Source organism: Cupressus sempervirens, chromosome 10, assembly GCF_028749045.1.
Source record: "Cupressus sempervirens isolate cs-2001-9-10 chromosome 10, ASM2874904v1, whole genome shotgun sequence".
Lineage (NCBI taxonomy): Eukaryota > Viridiplantae > Streptophyta > Pinopsida > Cupressales > Cupressaceae > Cupressus > Cupressus sempervirens.
The window spans coordinates 588,256,319-588,280,685 of record NC_143127.1 but is presented as its reverse complement, the minus strand read 5'-3'; the positions used below and the strand labels follow the sequence as shown (position 1 = coordinate 588,280,685).

Genomic DNA, 24,367 nt, shown 5'->3' with positions numbered 1-24,367 from the left:
AGGCACTAGCTTGGATTGTTTCTTAGACCATTGACAATGGTAAAAACATCAATATATCAAATATAAGTTTGTGTTCAAAATTATATTCCTTTTGATATGACTCACGGATTATCCCAAATGAAGGTATAGTACCACTGCTTGAAATGATGAAAATTGATAAACATATGGATAAGAGGATTTTTTATCTTTGTAATGAGAAAAATCAAAACAAGAAGCATGAATATGAAATTGAACTAGACGAAATAAATAAAATGGGTGTAGATTTACATGAAATTACTTGAGTGCATTTAGGGGCAACTTTGATTAAATAAAATTATTTAGGTGCATTTAGGACAACTTTGAGTGTGTCCATTATAATAAATGGTATACTAGCACTTACACTCTGGATGAGATGAGATGCAATGGTATATAAATGGCATACTAACACTAGTACTTTTGATGAGATGCAATGCAATGGTATAGCTAATAGTATTGTATTGGTCAGAGCACAAAGACTACATCCATCTCTTTCCCAATCCTCCCTCTCTCCCTCTCTCTCACAAATGCCTTTCTATACATATTATATTATCTGTAGAATGACACACTAGTATTTCTGAATGTGTTATTTAGATGGACCTTGCAGAGAAGAGGATAATGGAGAGCATGCCAAATCTCTGTTTAGCTTCAATTTTGGCTTGAACCGAGGAATCTCAAATTTGATATATGTTGGAGATTGACCTTTCGTGATACTACATTCAATGCTTCACCCATTTGTATTTCGGCTGAACCAGTTCTCAAGAGCAATGCAGTTGAAGCCGAGCATGATCCATGTTTCCAATTCTACGAAACCCCTCTTATAATCTCTCTTCAATGGATTTCAGATCCAGAATCAATTGGTCTTTAGATGATTACAGTAGAAATTTCTCGCGACTACATCTGTTTCAGTATCAGAACATCAAAAGGTGCTGGAAGTTGTTATATAATTGTATGGGACAGGTTAAATTGCAAGACTCAAAAGTACAATACTGATTCCTCTAGACACGAGATTGATACAATTTATCCAAACATCGCTACGATTCCTATATCTGTTGTTTTAGTTGTAACATACGATTCATAAAAAAGCTTTTCTTGATTTGGGCTACAGAAGTAAAAAAATGATATGATAAACATGATATCAATTCACGGACTGTTGGAACCTTGTGATCTTATCCAGATACATAGAATATCCAGAAATCTCGAAAAAAATTATATACAGAATATGATATGCCCATAGAAAACAAACAGTTTCTAGATTACATGCCAGCCTGACATTGTCAAAGGGTTTTAAGCACAAGAATAGATACCATGATTGAAAGCATCGCCTAATGAGAATGTGTAGCTTCTCTGCAGGAAACTCAGTATCCTTTTCAAAGCAATTAGGGTTCTTTAGGGCCTGTTAGGTTTTATGATGGTGAATACACAGAACAGTCAGGGCTTGTTAGGGTAAAGTACACAAACATGGCAACTATGACCTTCTAAGAATTTTTTTTTTCTCCCTTTCAAAACATATTCAACAAAAATGGGTTATACCACTGTCAGAAATTCCATTCAAATCTTAGGATAAATGTACATTAAAATAAGCCTCAGGAGAGCCCAGAATTGTCATTGAAATGCAGGGGCAACTCCAAGTAGGTTCTCCTTGACAAGCAAGGACTCGGAACCCTCTGCAACTCCATTAATTGGGCTCATTTCATCATCAGCCATATCAAAATCAATTCAAAATTTCCGACATTCCAAAATTGACAATTAGAAAAACATCAGAAATTAAAACATTTTGATTGGGAAGAAATGCATAACATTAATAAAAGCCTGGTCACTATGAAATGCTTAATCAGGTAAACAAACAATAGGCTCAGAAGACTGCAGCTCTTTATCGATCAACGAATTTCAGAAGCAGAACTGGTTATAAAACTGTTATCTCTTCATCGATATTTCATTCAAGATAAAGAAACTTGAACACCTTAAAAAAAAACCATACAAAACGAATTTGCAATTGAGAATGAAAAACCATCGGAGGCAGAAAGAATCGCAGACAACACATTGCAGTCTGTCTACGCGAACCTATTTATGCCTTTTGCTCTCTACGGAACCCTAAAATGTCATAAAACCCTAAATCTTTCAAAATAACCTAGCGCCGGAAATATGATATATAATATCAAATTCTAGGACTTGTAGGGGAAAGAGTTGCAAGGGGGATTACGGCTGTAAGTAATTAATAAGTTGTATGTATGTCCTTGTATGTGCTAATTTTTCTAAATCTTTTGTAATAATTGGTCATTTAAGTATTTGTAAAATCAAAATGACATTGTTCATATAATGAAAATTTATTGTACTATTGAAAATATTTACATACAAATTATTTGAAACATAACAAAACATATCTTACTCAATGTAAATCTACAATAAATCTGTCATAGGTTAAAAGTTTAGAGATTCCAAATATCTTTTACAATTTTGTTGATAATAGATACAAAAATGAGTGAACATTGCAAAATTTGTATACTAAAAGTGATAAAGATTGAAAAAGACTTTTTTTTTGTCTTCAAAATTTAGAAAACTTCTAAAAGCCAAACATTTACATAGAGTTTTAAAAAAATGCATTTTCAATTCTAGATTCCCTTATCAAGTCTAAGTTCTCCCTTTAGAGATTGTCCCTACCACCATATTATAACTCAACATGTTGTATACATGTCAGCAAGACAATGCACATATTTCAATAGATATAATAAATGTGTTAATGATACACTAGACATGTCATCATCAGTTAAATTTGTTGTTAATCAATTTGAATTACCTCTAAAGTTAATCAACAAGTTTATAAGAAGTTGTTGATGTTGAGATATTGGGTGTTGCGCACATTGCATAATATTGTTATGTTGTATTATTTTATTTTATTATGTAATGTTGCACCTAGGACCACTTAGATGGGTGTGCAACATGTAAAGACCCCCATGGGATATATTTGATGAGTTGTATTGTAACACTGTGATAATATTTAATATAATTGTTTAATATTGGAGAAAAAGAAATTAAATATCCAATATTAAATGTGGGATCAACGAGTTAGGTAGCACATGGTTTATGTAATACCACTTGGTGGTTGTGGGACTTGCTACTAGATTAGTAGCCACGAGGGTAGTTGTGCGTAAAAGGCAAAAAGACAAAAGTCAAGCGAGACAAGGCTTGTGGATTCATGTTTGTCACATGGATTGCTTGGTTCTGGCTATGACTTTGAAAGCTTACATGGTTGTATTGCAATGGTGTTTTTGTTGAATAATACATGGTGATGGATGCTTTTGGAGGCTGGGTTTTCCCCTCAATTAGGGTTTCCTAGGGTATGTCTTGTGTCACATTTGTGGGTATGTTGTTTATTCTCTTACATGTGGATTTCAATTGCATATTTGTTTCAGATCTATTATGGGCTATGTGGAAACATTTATATTTTTTATTGCAAGTTTCCTTACAATTGGTATCATAGCTACGGTTTTGTTGTTGTAATCCTAGATTGAATCCATGAGAATGCACAAGGAGATAAGAGAAAGGGCAATATATATGAGGTTTGTAGATTGTTTATTGTAGATCTGAGGGTTTTTGGTTTCTTGTTATGATGTGATGTTGACAGATTTAATGGACATGTGAAAATGTTGGTCAAATAGAGTTTTAGGATGTTTCATTTAAATGAGGGTTTAAGGGGGGAGCTTGCAAAAATGTCCTCTTAGGCAAAAACAAACCTCACCATTGGATCCGGGTCGATGTTTCCATAAATTTTGATATATAATATGCCCTAGTTTGGCCATGTTGATAGCAAATGCAAAATGTTTTTAATTTCAGCCCATGACGACCATTTAATTTAATCCCTTTGAAATTTTTATCACAAAAGAAAAAAAGTGAAAAAATCGTAGTGAAAATGGTAAAAGGATTGTCTTGGTAAAACAGTCATAACTTTCTCTCAGGATATCGAATTTTAGACTTTTTATAGTCGTTGAAAAGCTAAATCAAAGCACTACAACTTGGTGCAAGTTTGATTTTGTGATTTTGATATTTTGTTAGGTTTTAAGAGCCCAAAATATAGATGTTGATTTTGAGTACATATTAGGGTATAACTTGGGCATATAGAGTTAGATTTTAGACTTTGAGCAGTCAACGAAAAGCCCTTGGAGAGCTCTACACATTGATTTAGATTTGGTGTAGGTTTGACATAATTTTCTAGTGATATATTGATTTGTATGGTTTATGATATATATTGACTATGGTAACATTGTGAGTTCATGACATTGTATATTTTAGAGATTTGGATTTGATATCATTGTATACTTAGTTCATATTTCATATTAGTCTCATGATGATATAGTTATCAATATTTGATTTAGATATGTTTGATGACTTGTTGGGTCTACAAGTTGTGTAGTGTTGTAAGTGGTCTATACTTATAGGTTGCATTTATAGCTTGGTTATGGGTTGTCTTTGCCTATTGATCTTTCATTATTGATGCATATTTAGATTGGTGGCTTGGATTTGGGTTGTCTATGCCTTAAGTCACATGATTTGTTTATTTTTCTTTATGTAGAAGGGATGAAATGTTGTTACCAGGTACAATCATGGTGGAGGATTGTGGTTGACTATTTTATACTGACAGGTTGGACAAATTGAGAGTTAGTTGCTTAGTTTATGGATGTGACCATGGTGCCATAAATTTTGGCATGACATGATTGGATATACAAGTACATCCTTTGATGTTCATTGGTTTGGATTCTTGATTTTGGTGGTATATCTTTTTGGTTTGAGGATTGTGGTTATTTGGTTTCTTTTGAGGATCTCATGATGTGCACTTTGAGTTATTTGATAGTTTGATGTCTTGGTTGATTCTCATGGTTAGATAATAGTTTTTCATCATGATGTCATTGATAAATTGGATACATGATTTAGTGGGAGCTTGTGGCAGTGATGGGATGATAGTGCAAGATTAGTTTCTGGTTAGGTTTGTATCTTCTTGGTTTAGAGATCATGGTTTCACTTGGTACTGACACTTTGGTTGTGTGAGTGTAGACTTGGATGATCTTTATGTAGGAGATGGATTTTATGATGTCATGGCTAACTCTATGCCACAGTTGAGTGGGAGTTATTGACATTGATATATTTATTGAGTGTTTGCATATGTTGGAGGTTTGTCTTAGATCTTCTTGTTGTAGAAGTGTCTTTGATATTTGCATGGTGGAGATAAATGCATCTTGAGGACTCATGAGGCTCCTGGGAAAGATGTGCTTTATGCTTTAATTTGACATAATATCCTTGGTGTTATGATGGTTTCATTATTATGTCATGGTATACTCTTGACACACATTTAGAGTTTTGACATGTTATGGTGTGTTCAAATGGAGCATGTTATCTGTTTAGTTGAGATGATTAGATCATGTTGTCATGTTTATGTTTTGGATGCCATGGTTGGAACTTTGACATTGATCTTGGTTTAGTTTCTTGGTATTGGGTACATTGATCATTTGTTTGATACTTCACGATATTGCTATGTTGCATTTGGAGTTGGCATGGATTGATTGGTTACAGTTGTTCATTGATACTTAGAGATGGTGGTGATGTTGATTTCTCTTGGATTGAAGAATTATTTTTTGGGACAATTGATGGCTTCAATAGGAAGTTCAAGGGGCATTCACCTAATATGGATTTGAGAGGATATTGTTCTTAGATGAGTCTTGGTTGGAGACTTGAATATCTTGATGAGCATTCTCATTCCCCACTCTTGGTCTGCTTGGTGATTTACTAGTTGAGAGGTATAGCCCATTATTTCTCTCAAGTGTATTATATTTATGTTTATCTTTCATGGATATGGATCTTGAGCTATGTTATATGAGTTAGTTTTGTAGGGTTCATTTGAGAGATGGTTTGGCATTAGGTATCTCCATTTGCATATGTTGTTGTTATGCTAGTTGAGTTTGGGAGATGGTTTTATATTGGGCATACTCCTTGGATTATGAATGGTTATTTCTTGGTTTAGGAATGGTTTATGAGTTTGATCTTCTTGTGAGAGGCTTACATCCATGATTAGTTATATGGTATGGCTTGGATGTTGTTGTGGCTTCTTGGTTGGGGTTTTTTTATGGAGGAGATCATACTTGATAGAGTTTACATCTAGAGGTGTGTGTAGAAGGACATGATACATGTTATGATTTGGATGGTTTCTCTTTAGTCTTGGTTATCTTCTTGGATGTTCGATTTCACTTATATTAGATTTGAGATTGGTTAGAGATTGTGATCACTAATTTTTTATCATGTATGGCATGATTATTCTTTCATCTCTTTCCTTTGTTGGTTGTGGAGAACTTGGGAGAGCATTGGTGACTTTTTATGACAGTTGTTTTTGCACGTTATTGGTTTATGTGTTGTGGATGTCCTTGGTACTACATGGATTTACTTCTTTGAGATGTTGTGAGTGTATTGGTTATAGATTTGATATTATCCTTTGTAGTGGGAGCTTCTTGGTATATATGTGGCTGGTATTTCTCTTGAGACTTGTGATTGTAGGTTATAGATTAGATATGTTGATGATATGATATTCACTTAGTATACCTTTGGGGGTATAGATAGTTGGATGAGTTGGCACTTGTTGTGGGTGCTATTTCAGCAATAGATATTTGACAACTCTAGATACATGTGATTAGCTTTAGATCTAGTGTTTGTGCTTAGCATTATAGTTAGTACAAGATTTTATGATGTTCTAATGTGACAGGTTGGGTGACTTTTTATTTGGATGACTTCTATGTATGTCCGATGGAAGTGGCATAATAGGAGGTGGAATCATTCATGTTTGAGAAGCTGGATACTTTTATTTTGTTGCAGGTACTAGGATGGAGCAGATGGTGTACTTTGATCCATGATAATAAATGTGCTAGGAGGGATTGTTCCCTTGTTCATTTATGTCACTACGGATTGACACTATGCAATGTATACAACAAGTGGGAGATTGTTGAGATAATGGGTGTTGCACACATTGCATAACATTGTTATATTGTATTATTTTATTTTATTATGTTATATTGCACCTTGGACCACTTAGATGGGCGTACAACATGTAAAGATCCCCATGGGATCTACTTGATGAGTTGTATTGTAACATTGTGATAATATTTGATGTAATTATTTAATATTGGGGGAAAAGAAATTAAATATCCAATATTAAATGTGGGTTCAATGGATTAGGTAGCGCATGGTTTTAGCACATAGTTTCTGTAATATCACATGGTGATTTTGTGGGACATGCTACTATATAAGAAGCCATGAGTGTAGTTGTTGAATGAGAAAGAGAAAGGAGAAAAAAGATGAAAAGGCAAGAGTCAAGCGGGACAAGGCTTGATAGGTCAACCAAAGGGATTGCTTGTTCACATGGATTGCTTGGTTGTGGCTATGGCTTTGAAGACTTCCATGGTTGTATTAAAATAGTGTTTTTGTTGAATAATACATGGTGATGGATGCTTTTGGCGGATGGGTTTTTTCCTCAATAAGGGTTTCCCACGGTATATCTTGTGTCACATTTTTGTGGGTATGTTGTCTATTCTCTTGCATGTGGATTTCAATTGCACATTTGTTTCAGATCTATTATAGGTTATGTGGAAACAATTATATTTTTATTGCAAGTTTCCTTACAATTAAGCTTGCCTACAATTAAAAAAATGTAACCAGTTTTAATGCACATCTTGTTTTGGCATGTAGTATGTGTTATGTGCTAAGACTTTATCCCACACTACAAAAATCTTTTCTTCCACAAATTTCCAAACTTCTACTTCAATCTTTCTCTTGAATAGAATTGGTGGTCTTAGTACTCATTGTTTGGGAGATTTTAGATAAGTAAAATTTGTGGGCAATGGTAACTAGATGTTCTTTGCTAAATATCTAGCTCATTTAGAAATAAGAAAAAGCTTCTCAAATAGAGATGATGAAGATGCTAAATGTGATAAAGATGAGTACTCATTGAGGAACAATAAGCTAAGTTGGTATTTTAATTCCCTCTCCTTGGATTTCGTGTTTAAAATTGAAATATTTTTGTTGAGGTCTTGCCCTATAATATATCCACCAATTTTTTAAGATTGAATTACTTTGATTTATTTATTTAGGTAGACAAGAAGCAATGGACATTTTTGAATGAGCCTCCATGATTAGAAATTGAGGGAGTTGCACATAAATATGTTTCTGAGCATCATGTTGTTATCTATGATTGGAGTCCATAAACAACACTTATATATAGTTATAATGACAACCATTAGAAAACATGAAAAGTTTCATATAAATAAGTCACAAAGGATGTATGACTGAATATTAAATTGATTTCTAAAAGGTAGTTAAGATTTGTTGTGAAGTTGGAGAGAAGTGTAAGAGATTTAGTAGAATTAAGCATTATAATTGTCTTGGATACAATTTTGTGTCCATGCATGAATAATGATGAAGAAAAATGCTTGACTGAACAATGATACCATGCTCTTTTATACAATAATACTTTATTTGAATGAGGGCTTTTATACTAACAATTAATGTATAACATCTTCAGTGAATTATATACCAAAGAATTATTGTGGTTGATGATTAGCAGTTCAAATTTAGCATACTCAGTTAATCCAATCTGTGCATTAAGAAAAAGTTAAAAATTTGATACACTGACATATGTTCCCAATACATTATGTCTTTATGCTTTAATTGTATCCTCATTATTTTGTGCTTGAGCTAGTTTCTTTGACCACATCCTTCCCTCAAGTTTATTTTGGTGCTTTGTACAAAAAGAAGTGTATTTCAAGGGAACCTAAACTATAAAAATTGAAAAACTCTATTTGGTGAGTAAGAAACTATATTAATAAAAAATTGTGTTTTAGGGAAATGAAAATTATGACAAATAAAAAGTACTATTTGGTGAGTAGGAAACTACATTAAAAGATATATTCCTCAAGATAACTAAAATTGAATTTGCAACTATTAAATCCCTTCTTCGTGTAACTTTTGATAGCATTTTTGTAGGACACACAATTTAAAATCTCTATATTTAGCTATTGATAAGAAAGATGATGTAATAATCCCAACCTGTTATAAATTTGTCAAACACAAATTCTTCTCTAATTCACTTGTTTGGCATTTCGTCAAACACTTTGCAAGCAAGTAATATATTGCATATCTAAATTCTGATTGCTTTCTAAATGCCAAACTTTAATAAATATGCTTGCAAAGAACTCTAGAACATCTAACAATGAAGATTGAAATATTTTTGTATAACATTGATTACAAATAGGAAAATATGCATCTACATCAATAAGAAATTAGGGCAAAAAATCCTGATATAAAAATTCTAATATAAATAAGATTACAATAGATTAAAAAAACCCTACCAATGCCCTAAATATCTACTCTCAAATAATGCAAAATATAGTAGATAAAAACTTGGAATTGCTCCAAAAATTTGAATTTTACTATAGGAAATCATTGTACTGACGACACTGTAGTAACAATACTATAGAAAAGTTATTGTGGCAGTGGTACTGTAGTAAAGTTACTATAGCAACAATACTGTAGTAGAGTTAATGTGGTAATATCCAAATTATTCCTTACTCCATAAATCTAGCCCTAGGCCACAAATTCGGTATAATGAAAAGACTGAGTTGTCTTCTCCAATTGCCACAACCCTTTAGAAGATATTTCACCACCTTAGTTATGCAAATCAATGAGAGTGTTTGTTCCCAAAGATGAATGTAGCAACTGCAGAAACCCTTGGCTCCACAAGCTATCCAAAAGAGTAGATGGCAACACATTCGATGATCAACAATGAGGCCGCCCTCCCTATTTATTCTTTTCCTCCAATAGATGGACCTCCTTCTAGAAGAAATATAATATTATTTAATTCTTCCTTCTTGAAGATTCTTTTAATTTATTTAATTAACTTTAGTCACTTTTAATTAAATTAATTAAATATAAAGTCATCTTTTAATTTTAATTTATTTAATGACTTTATAAGAAATTAATTTAATCAATTTACCCTTATTCCTTGACTTAGCCTTTAGATAATGTAAAGGCTAAGAACTCCATTAAGAGGATAAAAAGATGGGGATATTACAGACGAAGTCTTCAAAATATTCTTTGAGATAATTTTTAGATGATAGTTCACGGAAGGATACAATAACATTCAACAACCTAATGTAATGTTGCATATTATTTTTGTTTGAAATTAGAACAATTAATACAATGGTCATTGTTAATCTCGGATTAGTTTTGACAAGTGAGTGTCTATACACTTAAGTCATTTACTTAGTTCATGCCGAACAAGTAATGTATGCTGAGCACAACATGAAAAAATAGAGCATGCCAAGTAAATAGTGAGTGTTGAGTCACTCATATGCCGAGTCACTCAAGTGCTAAGTAGACAATATGTGCTAAGTGATTTAGGAGCCAAGCAAGTAGTGCATGCTGAGTCATTTAGATGCCAAGTGACAACATTGAAGTCACAGTATGTGCTAACCACTAGGGACTTCAGATGTTGAGTAACATAATTTTGTCATAGTTGTTTGTATTAGCACAAACTATTATGTAAACCATTTTTGAGCTGACTTAAGAATTGAATTATGATATTTTGGTGATAAGGACAAATATTAACTGGGAATTCTTATGTATTACATGCATCCAATCAGGTAAAAGGAAGGTTTAAGAAGCAATATGGATGAATCACAACTGTTGATTCATACTTAACCCTAAGTTGCCTAGGTCTTCTTAAGGAGGACGAACCTTAAACATCTTATGCATATGGAAAGGGAATGGATGAATGAAAGAGGAGAATTTTTCATGCACAAACTAGGAAATTCATGGTGACCAAGGCATTATGATATGAATTGAATTATAGAATTAGTTAAAGGAGAACATAGGAAGGAAACATTAAACAATAGAGAGACATCGATCAAGAAGGATCAAGTACACATTAGAATAGAGGTGATATGTCATCAAGCATTAGAGTGCTAATTGTAGGATCATTGCTGAGATATTCTAACAAGTGAATCAATTAAATCTCTTAACCAAGTAGTCCTAACAGGCTGTATTGAAATCCTCTAACAAGGTGCTTACTTAATTGTAAGTTGAAGTCTATTAATTAGGAACACTTTTAATAGGGTGTTGAAATCCTTTAATAGGGTGAGACCTAATAGTCTTTGTAAGCCTTTAACAAGGTAAACCTTTTATAGGGTAGATCATGTTTCATGATCAAATATTGTAACCTTAATTGGATACACTTTATTACTATAGTAGTGAAGATTTGTGGGTGTCATCCCCACTCCAGTTTTACCTTCTAATTAGAGGGTTTCTGGATAATCATATCTTGTGTCATATATGTGTGAATGCTTGTTTACATACTTTAGATGTATATGCTTTACATGGTATTTTAGTTTACTTATTGAATATGTGAGATGGATGTGAAGTGAATATTTTTATAGCTAAAAGTTTAAAGAACTGATTCACTCCTCCCTTTGAGAGTTTACCTTTACTATTGTAATTCCAACAATTGGTATCAGAGCATTGTTCTTTGAAAGTGAAGTATAATAGCTTTGAGGAAAGATCTTGGAAATGGAAGTCTACAAGTTGGGAAAAGTCATTGAGAACTAGGAGATTGAAATACAACTCATTCTACATCAATTGAATGAAGCAACAGATGATCTAAAGAAATCATTGAGAAGAAGGAACGAAATTGCTATTGAGGAGAATGACACACAATACCAAGAGATGGACACTACTAAGCTATTTGAAAATGGAAACTCTAATGAATTTGATACAATAGTTGCAGATATAATGGAAAAGAATAGAACCCTAGCTGAAGAGATCAGAAATCTTAAAATAGAGTAAGAATCACAAGCCATATTATTATGTGAGGTGATCAAATAGAAAAAGAAAGCTATGGAAGACAAAGTCATGGTTGAAGATGACAAAAGAGTTTTGACCAACAAATTGGAGGAGAAATTATCAGAAGTAAACGAGATTGCTCACATGTAGTTGGAAATAATAAATCAAGTCATGATTGCTAGTCATGAAATTATTAGTAAAGACATTGAGATAACAACATTGAAGTTGAAATTTGAATAGTTGAGAAATGATTTGAAAAGGGAAAAGGAGTTTGATGAAAGTTTCAATAAACCAAATGAAACTATCAAGTACTTTGAACAATTATTGAGATCTCCTAGATCTAAAAATGATACATCTAGACTGGGATACACAAGTACTAAAGAAGGAGAATCATCCAAAAGTGTTGAAGACAGAAGTAACAAAGGTAAGAACTCAAAACCTACTTATCATAATTGTGGTAAGAAAGGACATACTACTAACGTGCAAGAGCAAGACTGCAAATTAGAATGTTAAGCAAAAGGGCATGGGTCACTACCATAAGTGCAACAAACAAGGTCATCAGGCACATGAATGCAAAACCAAGACCATGCATACTCAAAGATTTGAAGGATATTGTTATAACTGTCAGAAGTATGGACATAGAGCTTCTAAGTGTAGATCTAAACCCAAGTGGTCATCAAACAAGAAAACAAAGGTAAAGAACAATGTCAACTCTTATAATTGGAATTATAATACAAGGTATAGTTGCCACTACTGTCAAGAGTATGGACATGTTCCCAAAAACTATATTAGAACACACTCTAGAAGTGATCACAAAAGATGGTTGAGTCAAACCACATGTTTTAGCTATTTGAAGACTGGTCACATTAGTTGATATTGTCTAACTAGGTCAAAGGCACCAAGTTGTGAGTTCAACAAAGGCAAAGGCAAGGCAAATATTGAAAATGTCAAAGATGAGATGAATAAGACATGGAGGAGAAAGGAGGATTGTAGCACATCAAGTGCAAATGGGATCACTTCACCCAATGGGTCAGGTGATCACACCTCATCAAACTAAGCAATCAAGAGGTATGTGGGACTGATATTTAAAAGTTATACCATACTAGAGTTTCAAGGAGCTAGTTTTGAAAAGATTACATATGCATGAATAAAGATGCAAAGTGTTTTTAGACATCAAGGAAAAATCTTTAAAGTTTTGCTAGCTTTTTCATGTTACTGCTGAGCATGAAAAGTCTCTTATGGTTGTTGAGTAAAATGTTAGTGGATACCAAGCTAACAAAACTGGTTAGTTGAGGCCAAGATCATAATGGTTGTCGAGTAAATGGAAAGACATGTGGATGCCAAGTGAGCCCGAAATTAATTGATGTCGAGCTTACAACTATGTAAGCACTTAGCATTAATTACAATATTTTAAGGTCTATTTGATCAATTTTTACTCATTTAACATCATTTAAATATGAGAAAGAAGATGAAGAGATAAAGGCAATCTGGAGAATTTCATCTGAGTGCTTGCAGGAGATTTGAATGGTTGTTCGACATCATTTCATCAGGATTTGTAAGGTATTTACCATGTGTCAAGCTACACAATTTCAAAATTTGCAAACCCTAGATATATGTAATGGAATCTAGTTCTTCTAAAGTGAAAGGTGTAGAGGGAAAAGAGGTTTTGAATGTTCACTTAATTAGCAATGAGATTAAACAACCTATTTTCAAGGCTATTCCAAATATAGTGTATTGTTGGGCAGTCATTCTGCACAAGACCAATGGTAGGAATCCTTCGCGTAATTCCTCTCTTGAAAAGCTAATATTTTGGGATCAACTCCAAGGTTCTGTATTTTTCTTGCAACATACTAAAATTTGCTCAGTTGAAGATAAATGTGGTTGTTCACAAGGATGCTTTTGTTGGTTCTATTTTTTTATCTCAAAATGAAGTAAAATATGTTCGCTATCTCAAAATATCACACAAAAGAACTATGTTTTTGTATTTTCTATTTTTAAATGAATGCAATCTAATAGTGCAAGTAATATGAGTTCCCATTCTAAAAAGGGGTTAGCAAAGAAAATAACGAAATTAAAAGCAAATAACATGAAATTGAAAGCCTAACGGACATAAGCTACATAAAACAACACGCTGTGAGTTAAGCTTTCGAATAAATTGGTAGGAAACCAATGAAAATAGGAGCAATGCTTCCTAGAGTCTACTAATGCAATTGTCAGTGAGAAACTTTAACAATTGTATGATATTTCACCTTTCATCAAATCACAAGGCCATAGAAAGTGCGCTCATGCAAGGCGAAAAGCTATGTAGACACAATTTGATGATCTCTTCTAGAGCTAGATACGTCAGCAGAATTTGTAAATCTGTAGCAAACACTAGAACTAAAAGATCACACAACCAGAAACAATGCAATAAATATTTGGTTCAATCACAATCTCATGAACAAAATTCACAAAACAATGACACATTCAGGCAAGAATCACTACACTCCAAATGCAAGCACCAAAAGCATAATTTTATTGCATAATAATGGCAACCCTTGTTACATATTACAATGGGGTATTTATAGGAAATCATCTCCTCAATTTGTGTTGAGAGTGAGAGATATCTTCATGAAATAAAATGCTTCTAAACAATAAAACAAACTAATTATATACAATCTAACAATTAATCTGGTGCTTAGAGGGACTCCATCCATATTTTATTCATTAATTGGATGCATGAGCCCTTTAAATGTCAAAAAAAAAGAAAATATTAGAGAAGAAATAGGAGGAAGCATTTAGTTGAAGTACGACCATCTAGAGGTGCCAAAAATAGAAGTTGGTCCTTTACTAGGCATGTGTCGAAGTTAAACTACCATCAGAATGCGTTTTTGATGAATGGAAAGTGTTTTTTTTGGAACAAGTAATTAACTATCAGTAGACCTTTGAATTTTAGAGCTGCATAGCTACGTACTTGCGGACCTGTGCACCTACAGACCTGCAGACCTCGACAGGGTCAAAATCTCAAAATTTTACTGAGTGTCAAAGTTGAAATTCTGGCATCTGGGTTTTGTTCTTCTTCATCCCAAAACTATGTTTGAATGTTTGCCCTTGAATTTCTCTATCATCTTAGCAATTTTAGCCACATCTAGTAAATCCAAAGCCTCATATTTATCCTTAACCTTTTGTTTGTAATTGTCTACCTCAATCTAGGTGTCGACAAAATCCCTGAGTTTGGTATGCAATTCTAACAAGGCTTCTTCTATCCTGAAGGCTTGTCAGATGTCTTCATCATCAGCAACCTCCAAAAAAATCTTTTTGAAATTCTCCACTATTGTCTCTACAGGTAACAACTTTTCTTATTCCTCATCTTCAAAAATATCCAAGCATGCATCACTGTAGTGTCTCTCTACTTCCAAAATTTGCTCTCAAGCTTGGTCCTTGAGCCGATGAATGCCCTCATGTAATGTTCCCATTACCTTATTGTTATCTGCTATCTTTTCTATCTAGTCATCAATCATGTCTAATTCTTCTCCGATATATACATCAATCAAAACCTAGTATCTTTGGCCCTTTATGGCTTGCAAAGTTTGTAAGTGCTTACTCCTGGCTCATACTTCATCCATAATAGTGAAGTCCTGGTTCAAAATTGCTATAATTTTATTCGCATTCTCCTGCGTAGCATGTAGTTACTTCAAATTCCCTGTGATGACCATAACACCTTTCTCCTCAAAACTTTCCCACCACTACTGACAGGCTTTCAAAAATGGATCAAGTTGTACACCTCCTACTTCTCAAAGTACAATGTTCAAGGTCTGGTCGGGGTGTTTGGGATCTAGAGGACCAACTACTTCGGCTAGATATCCCTTTAGGATCTCAACCTGCCTTCGAAGTGCTTGGAGTTTGGCCTCATCCTATTCCATATGCTTAAGGACCTCTTTGACTCCCAAAGTCATCATTAATTAGGCTAAATCCTATGTAAGCCTCCCCAACATAACATCCTTCAATTCATAATCCTCAAGACCAAGACCTTCCGCATTTGTGCCTTCAGGAGGGAGAGCCACTTGTGCAAATAGTTCCTAGTTCCTTGTGCTAGTGATAAATGCCAATGGCATTGCCTCGTGTGATAGAGACTCAGGTTTATTCAAAATCTTTGCAATGTCACAAATGTCTTCTTCAGAAGCACAAAATTGAGGCTTAGTACTCCTCATTATTTCCTTTCGGATCCATCTAGGGATATGTCCTGTTGAGGACCTAGCTCTTGATGATGAAGGAGTATGTTCTACAATTTCCTTCCCTTTGTTGCTCCTACTTAGATTTGTCTCCTATTGGGAGGGCTCCTCTTCTATAGCCTTAGTCTTAGTAGACCCTGTAGCCTAAACCTTAGTGTCTTGGTAAGGTGATTGAGAATATTCCATCATTTGTCCCTCCTTCGACACTTTGTCACTTGCCATTTGTCCTGGTCTCTCCTCTTGTGATGGTTCCTTCTAAACCTATTCTTCCTCTAAACTCTAAGGTGGAGGAGTCACCGAGCCCTGTCGTACCATTGTAACTCATGGTGGAGATGGAGGAGTAAGATCAGGACCCTGTGTATTTTGCGGCATTTGCATCTAGTCTTCCTATTGAGTGTCACCTATAGGGGTGTCCTTGATCTTATCCTCAATCAATTCTATACCCATGGGCATAAAATCAAAATCTACCATTGAAAAAATGTCATCGCCCTCTTCACTCTACTCATCCACCCACTTCTGTACTTCATCTTTTGAGGAAGAGAGTTCTAAGGGTTTTGCTTGGGTGGATGGTCTTCCTCTTTGGATTCTTCTTCTTCCTTCTCTTCATCTCCCTCTAGAATACTTTCAGGAACAGATGGGGAAGGCACCAATCTTTTGTTGATCCTTTGCCTCTTTTTCATTCGAATCTTAATCTTCTTCTTTTGTTTCTTGGAGGTAGAAGGAGAAGCTAGCTCTTCTTGTGTAGGAGGAATGGAGGCTTGTGGAATCTCACCCTCTTCTAGTTGGTTGGACACAATAGGAGGCAACTGAGGTTCATCCTAGACTTGAGTAGCTCTAGTATCCTTTGACCCTTGTACACTCTATTCTTGCTGCTGGGGAAGCACCTATTCTTCAACCTATTCTATTTGAATCCTTTGAGGGAAGGTCCTCTTTCTTTTGTTCTTTCCCTTCCTCTCAGGAGGTTGATAATATCCAACTGGGTGATCAAGCTAATACACTATCTTTGGCTTGATAGGAAATTGGGCTGTGAAGGTAAGAATTGTTCCTTTCTTCCCTCTACCTCTTCCTGGGCAAGCATGTACATGAAAGATCATTGTATCAAGAATTGGATCAAGTGGAAAAGGTTTCTTGATCCAATCCTTTGTCATTCTGATGACATACCTTGCTTTTTGATTAATATCATCGGCCTCTTCCCTGTCAACCTTAGCATTCATAATGGGTCTTTCACAAATTTTGTCTACATTGAATAGGGGGTCCAGTAACTCTTTATAATCCTATTGCTTTATTTCCTCTAGGATGTTCAACTGGAGAGCTTTTTCTGCTAGATACAAAGTCATCCTATAGTGGTCCCTAATGCAAACATTATAGTCATTTGTGGCATTCATCTAGTGATCTTCAACAACATCCTCATGATGGAAGTCCTTTCCTACTAGACTCTCCACTCTCCCAACATTATCAAAAAAGGGCTGAGGAGAGTTGTATTCTTCAAGGGGATAGTTCTCCCATTCCCACTCGAAGGATGAAATATCCTGCTTCCTCTTCACCTGATATGGTTCAATGACCAATGGCCCATCAAGGTCTCCGTTGTCTCTTTATTTTCTCATATGCTGACTCAATTTGTTGGAAAATCTCCATTTTTCACTAGGATATCTTAGGAACTTCTTAGTATTGATGGGGGCACTAGCTACTCAAAGATATGTGAACATTTTGAACTGGATAAAGTAGGCTCCGAGACCTGTAATCTATGCTTTGGCTTCATCAGATAACCTCTTCCCATAGTCTCCCTCAATGAACCAAATGATTGCAAAGATGAACGCATCATTCATGATTCTATATTCCTTACTCTGTGTTGAGAGCTTCTTCTTCACTAGCGAAGGGTAGACTATATATGGCCAGGCATTGGGATCTTGTATACTGCATCTCCTGTACAAATCGGGATAGTTTTTCACCCTTGCTACAAGTAGGTATACCATGTAAGAATTCATGCAAAACTTCTTCTTGTCCTTCACCATCCTCAATTGCTCACACAAGTTTTTACTTAGTGTGGTGGCCCAGTCTCATGGTATCTTGGCCTATCTGATGGTCTCAATGAAGTTGACCATGAAAGTGTTGAGGTGACCTGCCGCGGGTAAACCCATGACTCTGCTTAAAAGAATGATAGAGTATCCAATGTCTTCCTTCATGTATCCCTGAGTCATATCCACTTTTCTTGTTATCCTTTCCCGAGGAGGCTTCTCAATGAGGTATGAAGACTGTATGATGTCAATTGCTTCCTACTGGTGTTCCCTATACCATCTCTGTAACGCCTTGCCAAGGGATCCAAAAGAATTAACCTAAATTTTTACTAAGTTTTCCAAACAATTTTTTTTTAAAAATCATGAAAGATAAACCATTCATATCAAACACATAGTAGTGGAAGTAATAACATACAATCAACTGTAAGCATACATAATAGGTTACATTCCTTAAGGATCCCAAGATGTTGAGTCACATTTGATCTAATTAATACTAAGTCTAACCACTACCACTTCCACATGAAAGAATAAATAGAAAGTCCAATGTCCATATGACACATTTGTTTTAGAATGCCTCTTGGCAATTAAATTCAGAATGTTCAATCATCTATTGTACATGACACAGGGTACGAAAAGCTTAAAAGAATATACATATGTAAAAATAAAGATACATCATCATCCTAAACTAATCCATGATGCAAGTGTAGTAAGTAAATGAATCCACATGTCATACATGATACATCATCATAGAAAATATAAACATCCATTGCAAAAAATAGCCATAAATCATAAACACAACACATAATTATCTAAATGCATGGTTCCTCCCAACCATAAATAGCATCATTAGACCATCATGGATCCTAGCCATCCCTCCATGTGTAACATTCCAAATCACCGAAGAGATCATCAGTATTAACATAGTAGGAATGTCACTCCTAAAACATACTACATTATATGTAGAAAGTAATCTAACATGCTACAACATGTGCATCATAAATCTAATCATGCAAAATAAGGCATAAGATAAGTAAACAACATCATCTATCATATGCTAATCATCAATATAAGGATACATGTCCATCATGATAATCCAAGAATAGAATGAAGATAGATGCCAACAAGGAATGCATCAACCATGATGTCTCAGATGGATCTCAAATGGTAAGAGTGAAAAAACACTACCACCCGATCGCGTGGAACCTAAATGGTCCACTCCCACCGCGCTGAGGAGATAATCTCAAGTCCCAAACAAGTTATCAAATCACATAGCACAAACACTTTCTAATTCAAGGAATCCTAAAAGTGTGCTAACTCACGGGTTCCAATCACAAACTGACATCTAATCCTAGAGGCACAACAAAGACACGTAGGAACCTACTATGCAAGTGGGAAAGTGTCATCACACGGATCATGCTAGAGTTACCTTTGTAGTCTCTCAATAGACCTCGACCCCCTAGTGATCCCTATGCGGCCACTAGTATCCTCTCATAAAGACAAGGCATACTACGAAATGCAAGGTTGCAACCAAGCATTCTCTCTACTCCCATCCTAGCCTGTACTAGTACTCGAGGCATGGGTGAGAACATATAATTATCTTTTTAGGTTCATTTAGTTAGTAGTAGGTGTGAATGTTTTCACTTATTAAGGAAACTTACAATGAGTTACCCTGGCAGCCTCTTAGGGCTCCGGCCCCCATTGCAGGCCACTTCCCATCACTACAAGTAGATAACCTACCCTAAGCTCATGGGATCATAAATCACAAAATACCAAAAGATAATCCATAATATAAACATCAAATCTCCATGAGTCAACTGAAAAGCATCTATTAATAATCATAACCACAACAATTCTCTATTGGAAACTGAAGGTATCGCTGATAATCACAATATCCATTGGTTCTCAACAAGCAACTAAAAGTATCTCAAAGTAATACTGATTGAAGACTCCAAAAATGGTCGAATCAAAAAATGTCACAACATGACATCATCAAGATCAAAACAAAAACTTTAGTCCCATTAAGGTGACTGGAAAGTAACCCAAGTATAACTGATCGATCACTCAAAAATGGTTAAGTCAAGTGTCTCAAATACATACACCTTAGCTTCACACAAGAAGACTGGAAAGCAATAACAATCAGTAAATACAAACATCTCATAGAACATACCAACACATTACCATGGTTGGGTTTAGAAAGATCGAGATCAAATAGCATCAACATGTCATCACATTCACATAACCCCCGAGCCTCTGGTAACAACCTAAGACTGGTCAAAGCTAGGACAAACCCCAAAACCCCAAAACACATGTAGCATAGAGAAACCAGATACAAACACATGTTTTGGTTTGCTTTCACAATCACATGATTAAGCCAAATATGAGGTTTCTAATTATATTTCAAGTATATTTCAAGAGTATAAGATTCTTCTACAAGTCAACCCATTTATTTCTTTAAATAAAGCATAGAATTATCCCTCCATTATTTTAAAACAATTTTCTAAAATAATTATAAGATAATTATTTACTTCTTTAAATCATTGAACTAGTCCCCATTGACTTTTAGATAATATCATTCACTTATTCAAAACATTAGAATAATACTTATCAACTTTCAAATAATTAGTTTACAATTTCCTTTAAACACTTCAAGGACAAACATTTATTTAAAATAATCTTCTCATTAATAATTCAATTATTTAATTCTACTAAACACTTATTAATATCTCTTTTCTTTTGCCCTCATTTTAAAAATCCTTTACTAAAATTGACTAATAATTAATTAGACTCCTTCTACTATTAACTAATCTTAATTAAATTTGATTTAATTAGATTAGATAATAAATCATATAAAACTAATGCATATTAATAAGATTCTACTTTTATTCAAACCCAATCCCGAATCAATTTCTAAATCTTGATTATAAATGTCTTAGATCTATCTTGGTTTAGTTTTTAATTCATTCCATGCTTTGATAGATTATTTTTGTGAAGTTTAAGCACAAAGAACTCCTAGTTACGGAAAATGGAGAAATGACTGTCATTAAATAAAATAGTCCCAGTATGGAAGCCATATCTCCCTAATGAACTATTGGATTGAGCCAAATTTGAAATATGTTAGAGAGGGCCAAGTTGTGCCACATTTGACTAGAGCGATTGAATAAATTTGATCTAGATAAAAAGTTATGAATGTCTGAGTTCGGGTCTATGTAAGGGGCAGCGACAGGGCAGTTTGTGATGAATTTTCTTCATAAATAAAACTAGGGTTTCCTAATGTTTCTTTGCAACCAAATAAAAATTAACATACATATCTAGATTCCAATTTCAATATTGAAGATTCATTCATAGGGTATATTCAGACATATATAATAGACACGATGAAGATAGGAAGAGAAAGAGTGCAAATGGAATATGTGAAAATCATGAGTGCACCTGGATACTGATGCTAATTTTCTATGCCTTCTAAGTCCATAGAAAAATCCCTTCCTTCTCCAACATCTGCCATTCCTCCAAGAATCAAACCAACCAAAACTCCCAAGTGACTAGAAGTGCTTGTAGAGGCATATGAGCATGTAGAAGCATATGAGCTTCTCAAATCCATGTAAGCTTGTCCAAACACACTAGGAGAGCCTCTATATAAATGCCTCTAAGATGCATCTAGAATGTGTCTAGAAAGAACTAGGAGATAAGCATGACAACTAAGCACATAACTTCCACAATAAGAAGATAAACATGATGAGGTGTCTAGAATGTTGTAGACACCATGTGCTCAAATAATGTGCTAACTCCTAAGTGTAGACAACACGTTCATGATTAGAGTGCAAACTCTTGTGTTGTCTACATGACAACTTACAAGAGTTCGCATACTCCTATGTGAATAAATATTAAAATAATGCACATTAATTAATTAATTAAATTTCTTTATTTAATATTCACTTGAATTTTTTTAAAATTATAAATCTCATGCACTCACTTTAATAAATCCACTTGTTTTATCTTAATATATTTATATTTTTAATCACATGCACACATCATGCAATCTAGAATCTTTTAATAATTCTAATATCCTTTCCCCTTTTTATTTTTGAAACTTAATTGATAAAATATTTATTAACTTAAATAATAATAATATTGTTTATTTAAAAATGAACTATAAATATATTAGTATTAAATTGAATAAATATTATCACTTTCCAAATCTAAACTTGTGACTTTTATCTTCAAATTTAATTATTTTATTTAATTAATTTTCCAATTAATTAAATAAAATTAAATATTAAACTATCATATTAATTTTCCATTAAATTAAACCATTAATTAAATCTTTTAATTAGGCTTAATTAATAGAAAATACATCAAAGACTCATAAAATAAAATACAAAAACCCATCATAGCAAAACACATACAAAATCAAACCAAAAGGGTTAATATCACGAATTACGTCATTTGACGTATTCGGAGGGTACTCAACTTAGATACTTGTCCTAATTTTCAATTAGGACAAATGGCTTAAAGGGTTGGAATTTGGACTTGAGAATTTATCTCCCCTCTCTTACCATTGAGATAATGTGATAGGGTACGCTCATCCTGGCAATTCAAGAAAGTCGATACTCGGTACCTGCAACCTACATAAAATCCATGCATGTACAAGCACAATATATACTGAGCTAAACAGGCAATGGCAGGAAGTGGTTCATCGTGCAGATCCCGACTCGTAGGTGACTACAACTCCCTTCCTTAACCACATCAGAAACACCATACAGAAAGGAAACAAACACACACACCATACACATGCAAGTATGGGGTAAGTATCCACAAGAAAACACATATGATAATAAATCAACTAACTAATCATCATTAATAACTGCAAACACTGCAATAATCATCATCCATACTTGAAATATAGAATACCAAATGATCTTATCATATGTTACTAATTATCATCATCATAAAACTATCCTAAAAGAGTTTGGCAACAATAGCAAAATGCGAACTAGGGCAGGCACTACAATCTCTCAGTTGTTTCATACGAGAGCCTAATGAATTGATCTACTCTTGAAAGATGAAAGACCCTTTCAATGTTTTCAGGTCGAAGATCCAACACAACCTCTCATGTGATGCTTTTAACGACCCTTTCTTTAGGAACAAAATGTTGTGTTAGGGCCATGATTAATTTTGTCGACTACACTAATATGGGATGTGACGCTGCATTTACCAACTTGGAACAGATCAATGAGGAGATTAGAGTTGATCTCTTGGTGGGCTTGTTAAAAATTCTTAGGAATTCTCTCAAATGTGTGTGTCCTAGGTCAGTATCCTTGATTTCAGCATGGTTATCATGAAATCTTGATTTCAAGGGAACACCTTAGAACTTGAATATGATGGGTTTGGGTGCTGCTCTAGATGTGGACGCCATTTGATCACCTACACATCATGAGAAAAACATTAGTCAGTTGACAGATAAAACTCAAAAATAAAGTGTAAAAGCTTTGAATTAAAATAAACAAAAAATGAAATGCCCAATTTGGGTATTTTTATTTATTTATTATTTATAATTTTTTTCTACCTTTTATCATTTTTTTAAAATTTTAAATTATATATATATATATATATATATATATATTTAAAATAAAATAAAATAAAGCAAGATGAAGAAAAGTGAAGATGTAAGGTGGAAAGGATGCATGCGTGCGTGTGTTCAAAATATGCAATGCAATGTCATGAGGGTGTAGATTTGAAAGCACACGCGCAGTGCCGATGTGGAAGAGGGCACGCGGTAGTTGTCAAGTTTGGATGGGGCGTTGGTTTGTGAGGGCATGCGTATGACCAAAGGATATGCACTACCAAAGAGCCACGATGGGCACGTGGCACCAAAGGGCCACGGTGAGTCATGCAGTGCCATGTTATACAAAGCACACCGTGCTAGGTTATTATATCGGATGGCATGAAAAGGTTGTGCCAGGCATGTAGTGCCAAAGGGCTGCGGTGAGCTGCACGGTGTCATCTTATACAAAGTGTGCAGTGCCAAGAGGGCTATGGCAGCGCTAGGTTATTACATCACGTGGCACGAAAAGGCCACGTTGGGTGCACGACATCGGGTTATGGTGAAGTGCACAATGCCAAAGTTTAGGAAGGCGCTCACCTTAGTGCGTCGAATGCAAAGGAAGACATAGAATGTTGACGTGTTTGGATAGCTTGGAGGGGGGTTTTATAGCCTCACCCACCAGGTAGGTGCATAATGCACCTCTTGCGTAGATG

The 24,367-nt window shown here is 34.5% G+C and overlaps 1 long non-coding RNA gene and 1 other non-coding gene across 2 annotated transcripts; both read right to left on the bottom strand.

The window, feature by feature from the left end:
• Window positions 1–223: 223 nt before the first annotated feature.
• LOC149535238 (uncharacterized) lies at window positions 224–2,090 on the bottom strand. Its single transcript, XR_016356899.1, has 2 exons — window positions 1,323–2,090; window positions 224–915 (listed from the first exon to the last, which is right to left on the bottom strand). It is a non-coding gene; the product is annotated as an uncharacterized LOC149535238 (long non-coding RNA).
• Window positions 1,599–1,719, bottom strand: LOC149535239 (small nucleolar RNA Z278). Its single transcript, XR_016358225.1, has one exon. It is a non-coding gene; the product is annotated as a small nucleolar RNA Z278 (small nucleolar RNA).
• Window positions 2,091–24,367: the final 22,277 nt, after the last annotated feature.